This window comes from Phoca vitulina, unplaced genomic scaffold, assembly GCF_004348235.1.
Source record: "Phoca vitulina isolate PV1807 unplaced genomic scaffold, GSC_HSeal_1.0 scaffold16, whole genome shotgun sequence".
NCBI lineage: Eukaryota > Metazoa > Chordata > Mammalia > Carnivora > Phocidae > Phoca > Phoca vitulina.
The window spans coordinates 13582798-13599760 of record NW_022589719.1 but is presented as its reverse complement, the minus strand read 5'-3'; the positions used below and the strand labels follow the sequence as shown (position 1 = coordinate 13599760).

At 40.4% G+C, this 16963-nt stretch overlaps 1 long non-coding RNA gene and 1 pseudogene across 1 annotated transcript; one reads left to right on the top strand and one right to left on the bottom strand.

Moving 5' to 3' along the window:
- Nucleotides 1-213: 213 nt before the first annotated feature.
- LOC116638617 lies at nt 214-1885 on the bottom strand (annotated as a pseudogene).
- A 249-nt stretch (nt 1886-2134) lies between these two features.
- On the top strand, nt 2135-15677 carry LOC116638231. Its single transcript, XR_004300665.1, has 3 exons — nt 2135-2269; nt 9191-9346; nt 15643-15677. It is a non-coding gene; the product is annotated as an uncharacterized LOC116638231 (long non-coding RNA).
- Nucleotides 15678-16963: the final 1286 nt, after the last annotated feature.

The following is a 16963-nucleotide window of genomic DNA, read 5'->3' as shown; positions in this document are numbered from 1 at the left end:
TTTGAAAAGTAATGAATGCCCACTAATGGGGGCTTAGAAATATAAAATAATATGTAAAATAAACAGTTATCCAAGGATGGTAATAAACAGAGATCTTTCTTGCTGATATTTTCTCTTATGTATGTGATGTGTGTTTGTGTGTGAGAGAGAAAGAGAAAGAGAGACTAATAATGGATCATACAGAACATATAATTGTGTGTGCTGCTTTTTTTTTCAACTATTAAATCTGTTTAGTAAAAACAATTTCGCTCATACAAAACAACAACAGTCTACACCAGTCTGAGTGCTGGACACACCATCAGAGACAGGGAGGCACCGCGGGCACTCAGAGCCCTTCCCCGATGCCCAGAGAAGACCCTGGGTGCTCCTTGCCCCTGAGGGAGATGAGAGCTGAAGTATTACTGCCACCCCCTGCCCCAAAAAGACCATGGCACAGAGCACTTCTCCTCATGTTGCTCATTAATACTGGGTCAGGGCCCTCCCCTCACTGGCGGAGACCCAGGAAGCTGAGTTGTTTGGGGGGGGGGGTAGTGAAGTGGCTAATGGGTAAGGAGCAGAGTCGAGACATCTTTGGTGTGAAGACCCTCACCCACACACCCACAAGCTGGTTTTTTTTAAACTTTCAAAACATTTCATTTCCCCTGAATTTCATGTGCTACAAAAGTATTACATGCTTAAACCTGTCATCCAAATAGAAGGCTCTTTCCATCCTTCAAGCCAACTTTCCTGAGGCAAATAAGAAACAAATCATATTCTGTAGATCATATATGGAATATTTTCCTTTACGGGAACAAAAATATTTAGACATGATATCTGTATAGCTTAGCATTCCAGTTTATGTTGATAAATTTAGTTAATTTTTGGGAGGTACATTACATATTCAAAAGAACTCAATAGACAGCACATAGCTTAATCCTTGATCAAGGACAAAGCATCTGACAGCTTTTTTTTATTTTATTTTTTTAAAAATACGCCATTTGTGAGGTGCCTGGGTGGCTCAGCCATTAAGCATCTGCCTTCAGCTCAGGTCATGATCCCGGGGTCCTGGGATCAAGCCCCACATCCGCCCGGCTCCCTACTCCGCAAGGAGCCTGCTTCTCCCTCTCCCACTCCCCCTGCTTGTGTTCCCTCTCTCGCTGTCTCTCTCCATCAAATAAATAAATAAAATCTTTTTAAAAAGAGAAAGAGAGGATACGCCATTTGTAAATTCAAGTTTGGTTAGACCTTTTTATGTTTAGTCTTTCTGCTCAATCTTTTGAACACTTGCATTTTTTTCATTTTGTAGAGCTTTTGAACTTTGTCTCTCTCATTTTCTCCTCTCAGATTCTTGTTTCTTAGTAGCACACTTAGCTTGTACTTGTTCACTTTTTTCTTGTGCTTTTTCATTTGATGATTAATTTTTCTTTGGAATAGTAATGAAGTCTACACTTTTGCTACGTTCTTCTGGCTGAGGCTGGTCAACTCTGCAGTGTTCTTCACACAAAGCCTGGTCAATGCTACATTGGTCTTCTGGCAATGGCTGGACACCTTGTTCTGCTGACAGAGGCTGCTTAACTTTTTTAAATTGCTTCCTGAGCCTTTCCTCTTCAGCTAATTAGAGATGTTTCAGGTTGTCAGGGCATCCATCTGCAAATAGGGATTCCTGTGAGGTTTGAACCTTCTTTTCCTTCCATAGCAACCTCTTGTCATTTAGCTGAATCTTCCATTTTCTTGAAATGCAGAGCCTCTCCGTCAGGAACGCTCCTCCCCAAAATGGTTAGGTCACTACAACTGTGGTTTAAATTTCTTACTCCTGAATCTGACGAGAAACTTCATTGCCATGTATCCCAAAATTCTGTCCACCACCTTGCTGCCAGCCTCTCTGGCACCATGGCACAAAAACCATGTCCTGTGTCCTGCTTTTTTTGCTTAACCTTGTGGAATGAAATTCTCCCTGAATCATTAAATAGTCTTTGAAAATACTTGTGTGTGTGTGTGTGTGTTTTCATGGTTGCACAATGTGCAATCAAAAAACTGATCCCTTATTTACACATTCCCTTACTGGAAACATTTAATTTTTTTCTAGTATAAATAACAGTATAGTGAACATCCTTCTTTTGTATTTGTATTTACTTCCTTAGGACCTATTTCTAGAAGTAACTTTTGGTTGAAATCATATCAACATTTGAAGTCCCTTGTGACATATTGTCCATTGTTCTCTACAAAACTTGAGCCAGCTGACACTCACCAACACTGAGAGTGAGGACTGGAAATAAAATTTTAAAGATAGGTAAGTAGTTAGATTCTAGATGCCTATACAATGCATATCTTATTAGGTTGTTCAGAAAGAACAACACCTCTCGTATTATATTGAGCCATTACCACCACACCTATGGGATTCATTCCATCTAGTGAACGTCTACAGTGTCCTGTGTGCTCTGCCTGCTTGACTTTGGGAACATAGCACTAAAGGAGATGGGTATGGGCAAAAACAAAACAAAACAAAAACAAAAACAAACAAACCACCGGGAAATAACATAGTGTGAAGAGTGTTCTGAGAAAGGAAATAGAGCTGTTGCAGTGGTACCAAAGAAAGTCACCTAACCTGAACTTGAGAGGTCATGGGAGGCTACCTCAAGGAAATAATGGCCAAATGAATTAGCCCCACTGTGGCCACAGAAATCTGAAGAGATTTCTTCCATTCTTTCTGGAAAGCCTGACTTCATCAGTGATGGTGTTGTGACACCTTGACTAGAATGAGAAGAGCAAGCAAACATTTGCGGCTGGGGTTCAGCCTTTCTCAAGTTTGCCCAAGCATGCTGGCCTCTGTATCTGACTCAGACTGGCTTTGGTTCCTGCTGTTCATCCACTCTCCTTCCTCATCTTTCCCTCCCTTGCAAGACTGTGCAAGTCTGTCGTGTTAACTACTGGGATGCTGTGCCTGGCTTGAGTTATGTTCCAGGGCTGCTGTCTTTGAGGTATTTTGATGGTCTCCTTGGTATATGCTGTTAAGTGTTGCATTTGTGCTTGACTCTGGGCTTAAATCTGTATGCAGAAACCAGACTTGGGTTCTTAAACTCTGACAATTCGAAAAAATGACAAAAACCTCATAGATAAATCAACACATTCAATATGGATTGAGACCACACAATTATGTATCTGTGAAGAAACTAATAGTTATAATTTGTACATGCTGAGTGGAACTATTGGTTGTAGCAGGGAATGTAGACCAGGAGGACTGGGACAGGTATCTTTCTCCCCCTTTCTTTCCCATGAACCCAGATCATAGACCAGCAGGGCTTCAAGGGGCAAAATGACATGATGCACAGTTAAAAAAGTCTCAGCTCCAGCATCAGAACACTTGGATTTGAATCCCACTATGGCTTCTTACAAACTGAGTCACTTAATCTTTCTAAGCTTCCATTTCTCTCTTGTAAGATGGAGATATTAACACCTTCTAAGCTGCTAAATGAAAAGAACCCCCCAAAAAAATACCACGACTTAAACAATATAAAAGTTTATTTCTCTCATACAAAACATCTCAGACCTAGATTGCACGGCTGGTTAGGCAGTTAAGCCATCCTCGATATGAGGCTTTCATCTCTGAGTCCGAGGTGTCTGTCCCCTCTCCCTTGGCCATAACTGTATGCCAACCAGTGAGAAGGGGACAAAGGAGCAAAGGGAGCATACGCCTGTTCCTTTTGAAGGCATAACCTGGAAATGGCACACTTGATTTCTGCTCACATTCCCTTGGCCAGAATTTGGTCACATGGCCATGCCTCACTGTTCAGGAAGCTGGGGGATATAGTTGCCAGCTGTGCAACCATGTGCTTGGCAAAACTCAGGCATTCTATGATAAAAGAAGAAAGGGAAAATGGAGATTGGTGGTCAACTGGCAGCATCTGCCATACTGACGTCATTGGGTTGTTGCAAAGATCAAGAGGGATGGAGCGCACAGTAGGCCTTAGTGACCAGCATTTCCCAGGATTGCTCTCAGGCCACACATGGCTCTTTCACGGACTGCTACAGCTCTTGAGGAAATACAGCACACTTGGCATTAGGGTGTTATATTACAGCCCACCCTTACAGAAGGTGCTGGAGTGAAGAGAATGCCTCTGGCCACTGCAAGTGTAGCTCCAGGTCCACATAGTGATAAACAAGGACCAGCCACTGCCCTAAGCCAAACCTTCCTGTTCCATACAACCATCATCTCAAACCTATTTTATTTATTTAATAAGCAGGTATATCATTCCTACAATGTCCCAGGTTCTACTCTAAAAGCATTCCCCAATATTAACCCATGTAATCTTTACAACAACCCTGTAAAGTATGAACTCTTATTATCTTCCTCTACATATGAGGACACTGAGATACAGAAAGATAAAGTAACCTCCCAAAGTCACATAGCTAGTTAGTGTTAGGGCCAGGATTCAAACCAGGCCCCGGAGGTCACATCTCAACTTCGACATGGTCCTGCTTGCCACAAAGCAAGCAGGAATACAGGAAGATCTGGGGTGAGTGTCCCACATTCTTAGAACACAACTGAAGCATCCTACCTCCTCCTCTCCACCTGCAGACCTGGCTTTCTGGGAAGCACACTGATGTAAACCAACTGTGAGCCCCACATAGGTGAGAAAGACCACAAGAAAATGACATTCCAGAGTGTCTTTGAAAGAAAGAATGAGAAGTAGTTGTGATACAAGAGCATTACAGCCCTAGGGAACCATATGGGATTGAGGGGTAACCAAAGGAGGTGAAAAGGGTACCAGAGGAGATGGGCCTTGTAGGGGCGGTGAGGATGAAAAGGGATGAGGAAGATCCTTAGACATCTCTCCATCCTGACAGCAAAAGGGCAGCCCGAACCTCAGACTTTGGAGATAGTAGAATGAATATTCCCTGAGAAAACATGTCCATTAAAAGACTCACTTTCCACCAGGCAAGAGGATCCATTGACCTGTATAATCACTTATATGAAACTCTCACTCTAGAATAGGTGGACATAAGCAGATTCGTTTCTGAGACATTGTGACATTAGCAAAATTCTTCCTATGGTGTCAAGTGTCAAATGCAATTGCTTCATGCAATCTGAAAACAACAGTCTATTTACTTTCTTAAAATATAAAATCTTAAAATACAGCATACAATATGTGCATTATATGTTATTATCTAGCTTACTTTCTGCCAATTGTTCAAATTTTGCCCCATTTGTCCCTCCTAGCCCTCCTTCTTCATCCCCCACCTTATCTTTCTCTCAGTATTCTACTTAGCAACCACTAGAAGCTTCGTTCTCTGGAACCTTGTACTGGTCTTGCATCTTTCCCAGTTCCATCCCACCCAGTATTCTAAATACCAGTGAACAGCAGTCACTGTTCTTTTCCTCCTCCCTGGCCTCTGACATTTCAGCTACTTGATGGATAAATTATAGATGATTCACTAATAAAATTTTCAAAGGTAGAGTTCTTTCACTGAACGCCCTTTTAATCTCTGCCTACTCGAAGTACAGAAGTCACATTGCTCAGCCTCTGGGCCTGAAGTTTACCATGTTCCCTTCTCAGGAAGGCCTTCCCCATCACCTCCCTTAATGTTACGGCCTCCTGCAGTATTTCCGATCATACCTTCCCTGCTTTCTATCTCCCCCCTGGCCCTTCTTACCTTCTAGCATACTATATAACCAACCTAAATTGTTTAACGTGTATTTCACCACATTAAAACATAGAAGCTTCAGGAGGAAAGTGGTTTTTGTTTTGTTTTTGTTCTTCCTGCTTATCCTCAGCACCTGGAAGTTTTCTACTACTCCATAGGTGTTTGACCAACATGGACTAAATGAATGAACAAATAAATGAATTAATGGGTGAACTAATACTAGGACAAACTATATGACAACAAAATCCCTTAAGGGATTTGCTAAGATCCCTTGTTCAAATACATCCTCTCATTTCATTTTTAAATATATTTTCCTTTAGGACATGAAAGCTTTCACATGTTTAAGAGTACTCTTTTAAAAAAGAAATGTATTCCACCCATCACGAGCCTTCTGATATGCTATACCAAAAAGAACACATCACTTCTGTGGTATTCCTACCAAACATGCATAACCTGAATCTAATTGTGAGGAAACTTCAGACAAACTCAAATTGAAGGACATTCTACAAAATCATTGGCCTACACTTTTTTTTAAAATACCGAGAAAATGAAAGAAAAGGCTAAAGGACTGTCCCAATTTAAAGAAGACTAAAGAGACTTGCCAATTAAGTATAAAGTGTATTCTTAGATTGGATCTGGAATGAGTGGAAAGGTTTAAAGAATATTATTGGGATAATTTACAAACCTAATATAAACTATAAATTTAATATGAATAATAACATTGTATCAGTGTTAAATTTCCTGGTTTTGATCATTGCACTGTGGTTATGTAAGAGGATGTTTGTTCTTGGAAAATACATACTGAAGCACTTAGTGGTAAAGAGGAATGATGTCTGCAAATCACTATCAAATGGCTCAGAAAAAATACATGCATACATACAAATAAAGGAAGCAAGCAAATGATAAAATAAACAGAGGAAAATGTAAACAATTACTGAATCTGCGTAAAGGGTAAACTGGGGATATTTGTATTATTTTTGTAACTTTCTGCAATTTTAATATATCAAAGTAAACATTTACCAAATAGGGCGCCTGGGTGGCTCAGATGGTTAAGCGTCTGCCTTCGGCTCAGGTCATGATCCTAGGGTCCTGGGATCGAGTCCCGCATCGGGCTCCCTGCTGGGCGGGGAGCCTGCTTCTCCCTCTGCCTCTGCCTCTCTCTCTCTCTCTGACTCTCATGAATAAATAAATAAAACATTTTAAAAAAAAAATTTACCAAATAAATGTAAATACATTCTTTGGAGGGGTCATATATAAATATTTCCTCAGGTAATACCTTAATTATAAGTTATGTAGTAGCTGACTGAGGCCCAGAATGAGGCCCAGTTTAGGCCTTAATGTGGGGGTGAAGACGTATCAACAGCAAAAAAAAAAAAAAAAAAAAAAAAGGAGGAAGCGGAAGCTGTTGAATTCAAACTTTACCTATGTCACAGTTTTGCCTTGGACCTAGTGATTTTTTTTGTAGGAACAATTTAAGACACAAGGACAATTAAAAAGAAAATATAAACACAGACAGACAAGCAGGCTATACAGAGAAATGGCCATACAATTTTCTTAATTCTTATATGTATAAGATATGATGTATTAGTACTTATAAAACCCTGAGGTCATCCAACCAAAAGCACTATAAGCTAACCTTATATTATTATCCTGAGGTAAGGAATTACTTACCAGTGAACATTTGTTTCTGACTTTTTCATTACTGTATAATTAGTTGATTATTTTAGTAAATACCCGCTGTTATCTTCAAAACAAGCCCTGTTCTTATGGCCGCCTTTGGTGGTGTTTGGAACATGACCTATATTGCTGTACGATCACACTGTGAAGTTTAGAGATTATTCTGTATATTGTTCCATTAACAGGAACCCTGACAATACAAGTCCTGAAGTTAATTGTGTGGGAGACTCACCCTACTTATAGCAATATGCATTCCTTAAACAGTCTAATTCTGATACCCAAGTGTCTATAGTAAAAATTAATCATAAAGTAAATCTTGAGCAAAGGAAAGTATCGTGATATTGGAAAGGGGTTGAGGCAGCTGAAGCCCACAACAAGCAAAGGATGCCAAAATGTCAGTCACCAAGACTCCTCCTCACACCACAGTGAACCCCACAGGGAGCCTCACAGTTGAAAGAAGGATCTAGCAGTGGCTAACCACAGACTGCATGGACAGGGAATTCAGCATAAACTATGGACAGAAGCATTGCGTTAGGCTGGGGACAGAGGGTATGTGGCTTGTATGAGGAAAAGTATATGCCCTCCTTCTATCATATTCCACATGTTATTACTCTTTGTCCCTTCCAAACATACCCACACAAAAGCCCTATGCCCTAAAAAAAAAATTATTTGTAACTCTCAGAAATACTCTATAACATGAAACACAATAGTCTATAAGATCAGCCACATAAGTTGTGATACCAAAGTCAAAGTTCTAGTTGTTCTGTACCAGTGTTTAAAAGAAGGGGGGGAGAAGCATATTTGTAAAGAAAGAAACTAAAAAACAAAGTATTGTGTGTGCAGCCATGTGAAGAACCCTATCTAAACCATGTCAGATCCTCCAAATACTCCACTTCCAACCATTTCAGCCACCCTTTACGTGGGTTTATGACTACATCTAGGAAATGAAAAGCATATCGAAATATTGTCACTACAGCCAATATTTGTAGCAAACACTCCTTCCCTCCAAAGCATTAGAAATTTGTGGTTGCGGGGCCAGGAAGGCTGAATCATAATTCAATGCAAATGTGTCATTATTTCATACTCTTGTGGCTCTAAAAGAAACAATGACCTGGGGGGGTCAAAGCTAGTGACTCCCTGAGAGTCCAAGCCATATAGTTGGACTGAGGACAAATGTAGCTGTGGGAAGCTGGCTGCAAAGGAAGCTAGGAGGAACCAAAGAGATAAGGGTGAGTTGATGGAGATTAAATAGTCTGCCCTCATCAGAGAAAAAAAATAAAGGAAGGAAGGAGGGAGGATGGGGGGCGGGGGAGACAGAAAGGAAGGAAGGATGGAAGGGAGGGAGGAGGGAAAAAAGAAAATTTGGGAAAATAAACAGTGATCAAGACTCAACTTGGAAATACTAAGGAAGGTACTATTTGTCCAGAATAAAAAGATGGGATTTGTTCCAGCAAAGTCCTAGGAATGGTGGCTGATGCAGGGATTAAAATGGAGAGGTGGAGGAAGCAAAGCCTGACTACAAGAGACCTTTTCACTTAGAAAACATCCTGTTTAGAGCAGCACTTGCCTAGGAGACAGCAGAGAGGAACATTGTGTGTTTCATCATAACTGGTTTTCAGCAGCTGCAACTGGTTAGGACTGTAAAGTTGAACGCCCTGGGGCTGGCCTGACCTCAGGGCATCCAACTGTGAAGTATTTCTTGACCAATGAACCGCAGGTCATTGTTTACAGGACCAGCATACAGGTCTATGGACTTACTCTTTCCTATCCAGGTGCTTGTTTTCATTCCCCTCAGTAAAACCACTCAGTGAGTTTCTTCTGTAATAGATGTTCCATTGCCTGGTGAGTTAAGAAATACTTGACTTTTTTCTTTTTTTGTTTTTTTTTACAGAAGAACATGAACAAGAAAGATAAGTGATGATGTGTAAATGAGCAAAAGGTGACTCTAGTCCCCAAAACTGGATGAAGTCTGGAAAGAACCTGCTCCTGTTTCCCAGCCCCAAGTGTGGCGGCAGGGCACCTGAAGAGCCGCAGAGAGACAAGAATGGTAAGTGTGGTTTTTGTCAATGTAGTTCTTGGATCCTCACCACCACCTCCATCCCAACACCTTTGATTTCCTCATTATAACAATGGTGGAAAACTGGAAACCCCTCCCTTCCTGCTGGAGCTGTCAACACAGCTCTCCTCTTGCAGCTCAGATCACTGCTACCAACAGCACCACCGTAGCTTGGCCTCGCTTCTAACAGACCCCATTGCAGTGACTGTGCAACTGCCACCTCCTCTTCTTTGTTTGTCATGGCCTCCAAAAACCTTTTACTGCTCAGGCAAATACATCTCCTGACCCCTGCTGATATTCCCACCGTATAGGGAGCCCAACATCCCAGTTTTGTCTGGGACCGAGGGGTTTCCAGGGATGTAGGACTCTCGGTGCTAAAACAGGAAAGTCCCAGGCAAAGCAGAATAGATTGACATCCCACCACCGTAGTGGTCACCATTGCCACTGCCGCTGACTTGTGTCTTAGAATTTGAGGTGGGAACAGTGGAATCAGGAGCATACTTCTGTCCTAAGAAAAACTGGTGGGGTACCTTTTTCCTCTGCCTTGAGGGTGCTCTGCTGGGTCCCCTACCTCCATTTCCCTAGATGGAACTATGCAACCCTAGGAAGCTGCCCTTCCTCTCTGCAGTCCACTCTCTGTCCATCCTGCTCTCCCTAGTGCCCTTATCTTCGGGGAGGACCTACCCTCACAACCAGAGTGATGTGGCCTGTACCTATAACTTACTGTGATTTCTAATATGTGTGCACTGAGATACCATGTGGATTTCTCACTCTTTTTTTCACTTTAAAATCTGCTAATACGTTATGCTAAATGCTACCAGGTAGGGATACCTCCAGATAAGTATACTTGCAGATTTTTTTTTTTTTTTTCCAAAAAAGCCTGAAATCTTTTGAGGAGAAACTTCTTAATCTCACCAAAAACTTTTTTTAAATCAAAATGGAAGTTAATTTTCTGGTTTTTATAAAAGCCACACATGCTCATTTCAAGTGCTTTAGAAAACAGAGAAAGTCATATAAACTTAACCAAAAATATTATCCCAAATCCCACCACTCCAAGATAACCACTGTTAATGGTTTTATCAATTAGATGAAATTAATATTGTGTATGTCCTTCTAGTTTTATCAATGCATATATGCTTAAATATAGAAGGCTTTAAATAAAAATGAAATCATATAATATATACGTTATGTACAAATATTGTGCATATATGCATAGTATATTTCTTTTCATGTATTAATACGTCATTAACATCTTCCCATGTCAATAAATAATAAGCTACATGATCATTTTTAATGGCTACATGGTATCCCACAGATGCTTACTCTAGGTGTTCTTTAGCTGGAGTAGGGGCAGCAGAAATTTCCCGAGGAGAAACTGTTAAGAAAGCATTTTTCTTAGGGGCTATCTCCTTTTCACTGTAGTGCTGGCACCTCTTAAAAATCTTCCATAATTCCAATTCCCAAAAAAGTTTATAAAGTAGTCCATGAAATATCTAAAATTATATCTTTTCAAAGATCAGCCAAAAAAATAAGGAAATAGAAAACCCAGAGGTCAGGTCTAATAGACAATGAATCATGTAATATACACAGAAAAGAACTAAATAAAGAAGCTCGCAGTCTTGAAGGGAGCAGAGGTAAAAATCATAGAAGAAAACAGAAGGACAGCCCTTGAGGTAAGAAAAAGAAGGCAAATATGAAAGGACGCTCCAGACCTTGAAGATTACAGTACACAATACAGGGGAGGAGTACTAAAAAGCAAAACAAAGGGATAAGAAAGCAAAGCAAAGTACAAATCAATACTTACATGTTTTCTTAAATCAGAACAAACTTTTAATTATGACATGATACATATTTAATATTTTGGATGTGATATAATTCATATATATGTAATGAATAAACATTATTATAAATAATAATAAAATCAAACACCATGGACCCACCATTCAGCCTAAAAAATCAAACATTACTAATATGGGTAATGTCTTTTGTATATCCCTCCCTGACACTTTCCTCCCTCCCTCTTGCTTGCCTTTATAGTTCAGCCAAACACATATGTTCTATAAATATTTGGGGAACAGGTCCTGCATATTTTTAAACTTTACATAAAAGCTATCACATTGTATGTGTTCTTTTGTAAACATGAATCCTGCCCAAGCTGAGTCCATCTGTAGGAGATGGGATGGAGGTATGTCTGATGAAGTACTGGGGCAGGCAAAAGGAAAGTCTCCTTGCTTGAAGGCTAAGATGTCTCCTATTAAGAACTTGAGGCACTATCAGGAGCTAGAGTTTCTGGACATGTCTAGTAAACTGGTAGCAAGGTCCAACACAAATTTCTTTGCAGAGGTCCTGAGAAATCTCTTAACAGAACAACTCATCCTACAAGAAGAAAATCCAGGCATGAACTGCAGGATCCAGGAACAAAACCTGAATTATCAAAGAGAAGTGGCGATTCTAAATATAGCCTGGGAGCTGTGAGGCAGACTTTGGGTGCAAGTTTAATTTCAATGGTACTACGAAATAAAAGATTATTCTTTCTCTATATTCTGTAACACACTAGAGCCCGGACAACACTGCTTTAACATACCACCAAGAGACTGTGACAGAGGAGAGAGAGCCATTCTTTCTCACTCTGCCAAGGTCAACCGTGGCCTCAGGAGGGCTCAAGATGCACAGCAGGAGGACATGGGGAAGCCATTGGTACCACCAGAAACACAGAGAGCTTCCCTGGCACCTAGAAAAGTGAAGTAGCAGCATGCCTGCCTGTCAGCTCAAGTATCATTTCAATATATGGGGACACTCTACTGGAATTGTCAAAATATTTGAAAGAAAAGTTGGTAGAGGTTTGGACTTCCTGTATCTGAGAAGCTAGTGAAATTGAGGTATTGATGGTAATGTGCCTCCATATTCATCCTCAGGCTGGTGAGGTCTGAGGAAATTTCAAGTTATAACCACGTTAGCAGATAACCCAGGGTAGAAGTAAGGTACTGCATGGGGAATGCAGGGATAATTCAGTTTGCCTGGAACTTAGGATCTCTGCAAGTTACTGGAGGATGTCTGGGAAACAAGGCTACTCTCAAGTTCTATGAGACCTGGAAAGCCAGGCTAAGGGGCATGGACTTCTAAGGCTTACTCAGTCCTGCTGAAAATGTTTTAACACACAGTGGCATGCCCAGCACTGTGTTTTAGGAAGATTAATTTGTCAGCATATAAAAAGAGGTCATAAAATGGGGAGAGTGGAGATCAGAAGAGCAGTCATAAGATCACTAAAAGAGTCCGGATAAAATGAAGGAAGCATGGTGGCAGTGGGATAGATTCTAGAGCGACCATAAAATAGAATCGATGAGGACTGGGCACTACATCCAACACATCATTAAATGATGTTTGCAAATCATGATAAACGATGCAACTCGAATATATATGAAACTTGCTGAAGTTTAATGCCTTTGAAAGTGAAACCACAACAGCACCTAGAAAATACGTCATCATGGAATGTCAGTGTTGTTGTAACTATAGTACAAAACCCTTAACAGATAAACACATTCTTCACATACATCCTATATTTTTCCCTTTTTATTTATCTAAAAGAAAAAATGTCCTAAAAGGAGAAACAGGAACATGTCAATTTCCCAGACCTTCAGATTGCTAGCCTGGTCATATGAAGAGAAATCTGAAAATCATGCTGTGCTTTATTCTAAAGAATCTGAGAAGCCAGACTTCAAGTGTCATGTCTCCATCCAGACTGTGTGTTGGGGATTTGAGTGAGATTTCAGGTGGGTCCCTGATCACATGCCTACCGGACATCGACATCCGCAGTCAGAACTGCTGTCCCACAGCACTGCAGGCAAGGAGACTATTTTTAGAGTGCTGGCGGTGGCACCTTTGGCCCTATGAGTAGACTTCAAGAGGAGGGCATGCCTAGCATTTTCCTGACAAGAGAGCCATGAGCTCTGTTTTGAGATGGTGGTGTCCCCCATTTAGAGAAAACAGATTTATACATTGATTGAATGGTTCATTCTAAGCAATTCCAAAGAGATGAAGGAGAAAGTGGCCTCTCCAATAATGACCCCATTCTAGCAACTCCTCTCCTGTTGGAAAGCAACCACCAAATCTTAACTGAATGGCCGATGCCCACTAGCCAATCCAGTACCCCTCTAACCTGTGTCTCGGGATTATCATGTGTGAGTATAGAGAGCATGTGGCAAGGTGCAGGAGGGGACAACTCTTTTAACTTCCTCTTTTAACTTGTTTGAACGTTAATACATTTATACTTTAGCCAAGAGGGTTTTGTGTTTGTTTACTTTAGAAGAACAACCTGTGCTTCTTATAAAACAGGATGCAACAAAATAAAAATGTACAAAAAGTGAGAGTCCTTCCCCTTCATGACCCACTCTTTTGCCAGGCTCATCGTCTCTCTCCCTCTCTCTCCATCATATGGTACATACTAATCTGAAAATTGCTTATGTTACTCAAACATACCTTAGGACTATGCTTTTGTGTCAATATATACAACTACACCTTGTTCTTTTAGATCCCCACGTAATGTTCTATAGGATGTGCACACCATAATGTATTTAACCATCCCCTAGTAATAGACATTAGATAGTCTCCAATGTTCAGTTTTACAAACAATGCTATCATAAGTCTGTCCTTGACTGTACACTTTTGTATACTTTTATAAGTCCTCCTGTAGGAGGAATTCTTAAAAGTTGAATGACAGAACTCCTCTCTCCTATGCACAACACTCCCACGCTGGTCAAATTTCCATCACACACCAGACTTCAAAGTCAGGCATCCACTGTCTCTTTCTCCCCCACTCACATCCACTTCCAACTTTCTTTTTTTTTTTTTTTTAAGATTTTATTTATTTGACAGAGAGAGACACAGCAAGAGAGGGAACACAAGCAGGGGGAGTGGGAGAGGGAGAAGCAGGCTTCCCCCGGAGCAGGAAGCCCGATGTGGGGCTCGATCCCAGGACCCTGGGAACATGACCTGAGCCAAAGGCAGACGCTTAACGACTGAGCCACCCAGGCACCCCCACTTCCAACTTTCATCTACACGCTGCCCTTAGCTGGTTTCACTGGAGGCATGCCCCTTTGTTTTATGCTCAGGGGATCTGGCCAAGCAAAAAGAAGCAAGAATTCATGTCATAAAGATAAAACAAGCTTTCAAAAGGATGGTCTAAAAAGAGCCTACTGAGAAATGGTAGATAAGGAAGTGGTACTGTGAGATCATAAAGTAGACTGAACGTCTTCTCAGAGTCCCCAGTAGTTCTTAGTTTTGACTCCTCATCTCAGTGCTGGGTAGGAAGAATTTCTACATATTTTATTAGATTTTCTTTCGTAACCAATAGCTCCTTCATTAGGCAACTTGTTCCAGGAGAAGCAGACGGGCTGGTGCCAATGGTTGGCGATACATGTTTTGAGGTTCCTTTGGAAGCCACATGTCATTTAATCCCTGCAACCATCCTGGGAGGGGTAGGTGCTATGACAGGGGCTCAGCAATGAGGAGGTGACTTGCCCAGCTAGTGAGTGAGGGCCAGGGTTCTGAGACAGGTCACCCTGACACCAAAGCCCACGTTTCTTTTACTATTTGAGAAACTTTCCGTAGTCCTACTCCAGACCATTTCCTCCAGTTAAGTGGTTAGGCGAACTCCTTGCACAAGTGCACCTCCTCCCTAGAATACGGAAGAGAAAACCATTCAGTTTCTGCTGGGTTGGAACATGGTCTGTTTATTTCTTGAATTATTTTTGTCTTCCAACCTTAGGTAAAATTTCAATAAGCAATAGAAAACCTTCAGTTGAAATTGGCCTATGGGAAAGCAGAGACTGAGTAAGATACAGCTTTGTCTCTAAAAGTCCTTTACTCCTTACAGCATGTGATAGAGCATGAAGGCAGAACCCAAGTTCAACTGAGGACTGAGGGATGGGCAAAGCACCACCTATTCTTAGGAAAAATAAATTATCACACTGAATGGTAGAGTTGAAGGCTGACTAATCTTTGGTTACTTGACCTTGGAGTAAAGCAAATGGAAATGGGTTGAAACTTTTTTTTTTTTTGAAGATGTGTATTTCCAGAGAAATTCATGCCTAACAAACAATAAGAGCCTGTGATTACTTAGCCATTAAGGCAATCCACAGACTCTTAAATCCAGGAGGTATAAAATGATCTTGTTATTGATACAGCCCCCCACTGAGAGCTTTCTCTCCAAAGCCTTTTTATTTTTTATTATTTTTTAAATTTATTATTATTTTTAATTCCAATATAATTAATGTACACTGTTATATTAGTTTCAGATGTACAATATGGTGATTCAACAATTCTGTACACTACTCAGTGTTCATCATGGTAAGTGTACTCTTAATCCCCTTTATCTATTTCACCCAACCGCCCCCCACCCAGGTGCCTTCCCTCTCGCAATAATCGGTTTGTTCTCTATATTTGAGAGTCCGTTTTTTTGTTTGTCTCTTTTTTGCTTTGTTCATTTGTTTTGTTTCCACATGTGAGTGAAATTGTATGGTATTCATCTTTCTCTGACTTATTTCACTTAGCATTTACCCTCTAGATCCATCCATGTTGTTGGAAATGGCAAGATTTCATTCTTTTTTATGGCTGAATAATATTCATATGTTATTCATATATATATACATATATGTATATATAAAATACTCCACATTTTCTGTATCCATTCATCTATCAGTGGACATTTGGGTTCCTTCTATATTTTGGCTATTGTAAATAATGCTGCAGTAAACACAGAGGTGCATATACCTTTTCAAATTAGTGTTTTGTATTCTTTGGGTAATAGCCAGTAATGGAATTACTGGATTATATGGTAATTCTGTTTTTAATTTTTTGAGGAATCTTCATACTGTTTTCCACAGTGGTTGTACCAGTTTGCATTCCCACTAACAGTGCACAAGAGTTCTTTTTTCTCCACATCTTCACCAACACTTACTGTTTCTTGTGTTTTCGATTTTGGTTGTTCTGACATGTGTGAGGTGATATTGTGGTTTTGATTTGCATTTCTCTGACGATTAGTGATGTTGAGCATCTTTTCATGTGTCTGTCGGCCATCTGGATGTCTTCTTTGGAATAATGTCTGTTCATGGTTTCCTCCCATTTTTTAATTGGTTTATTTGGCTTTTTGGTTTTGAGCTGTGTAAGTTCTTCATATATTTTGGATAGTAACTGCTTATTGGATATATCATTTGCAAATATATTCTCCCATTCAGTATATTGTCTTTTTGCTTTGTTGATGATTTCCTTTGCTGTGCAGAAGCTTTTATTTTCACGTAGTCCCAATAATTTATTTTTGCTTTTGTTTCCCTTGCCTCGGGAGACATATCTAGAAAAATGTTGCTATGGCTGATGTCAGAGACATTACTGCCTATGATCTCTTTAAGGATTTTTATGGTTTCGGGTCTCACATTTAGGTCTTTAATCCATTTTGACTTTATTTTTGTATATGGTGTAAGAAAGTGGCTCAGTTTTATTCTTTTGCATGTTAGCTGTCCAGTTTTCCCAATACCATTCGTTGAAGAGACTGTCTTTTTCCCAGTGCATATTCTTGCCTCTTTGGCCAAAGATTAATTCATGATCTAATCATGG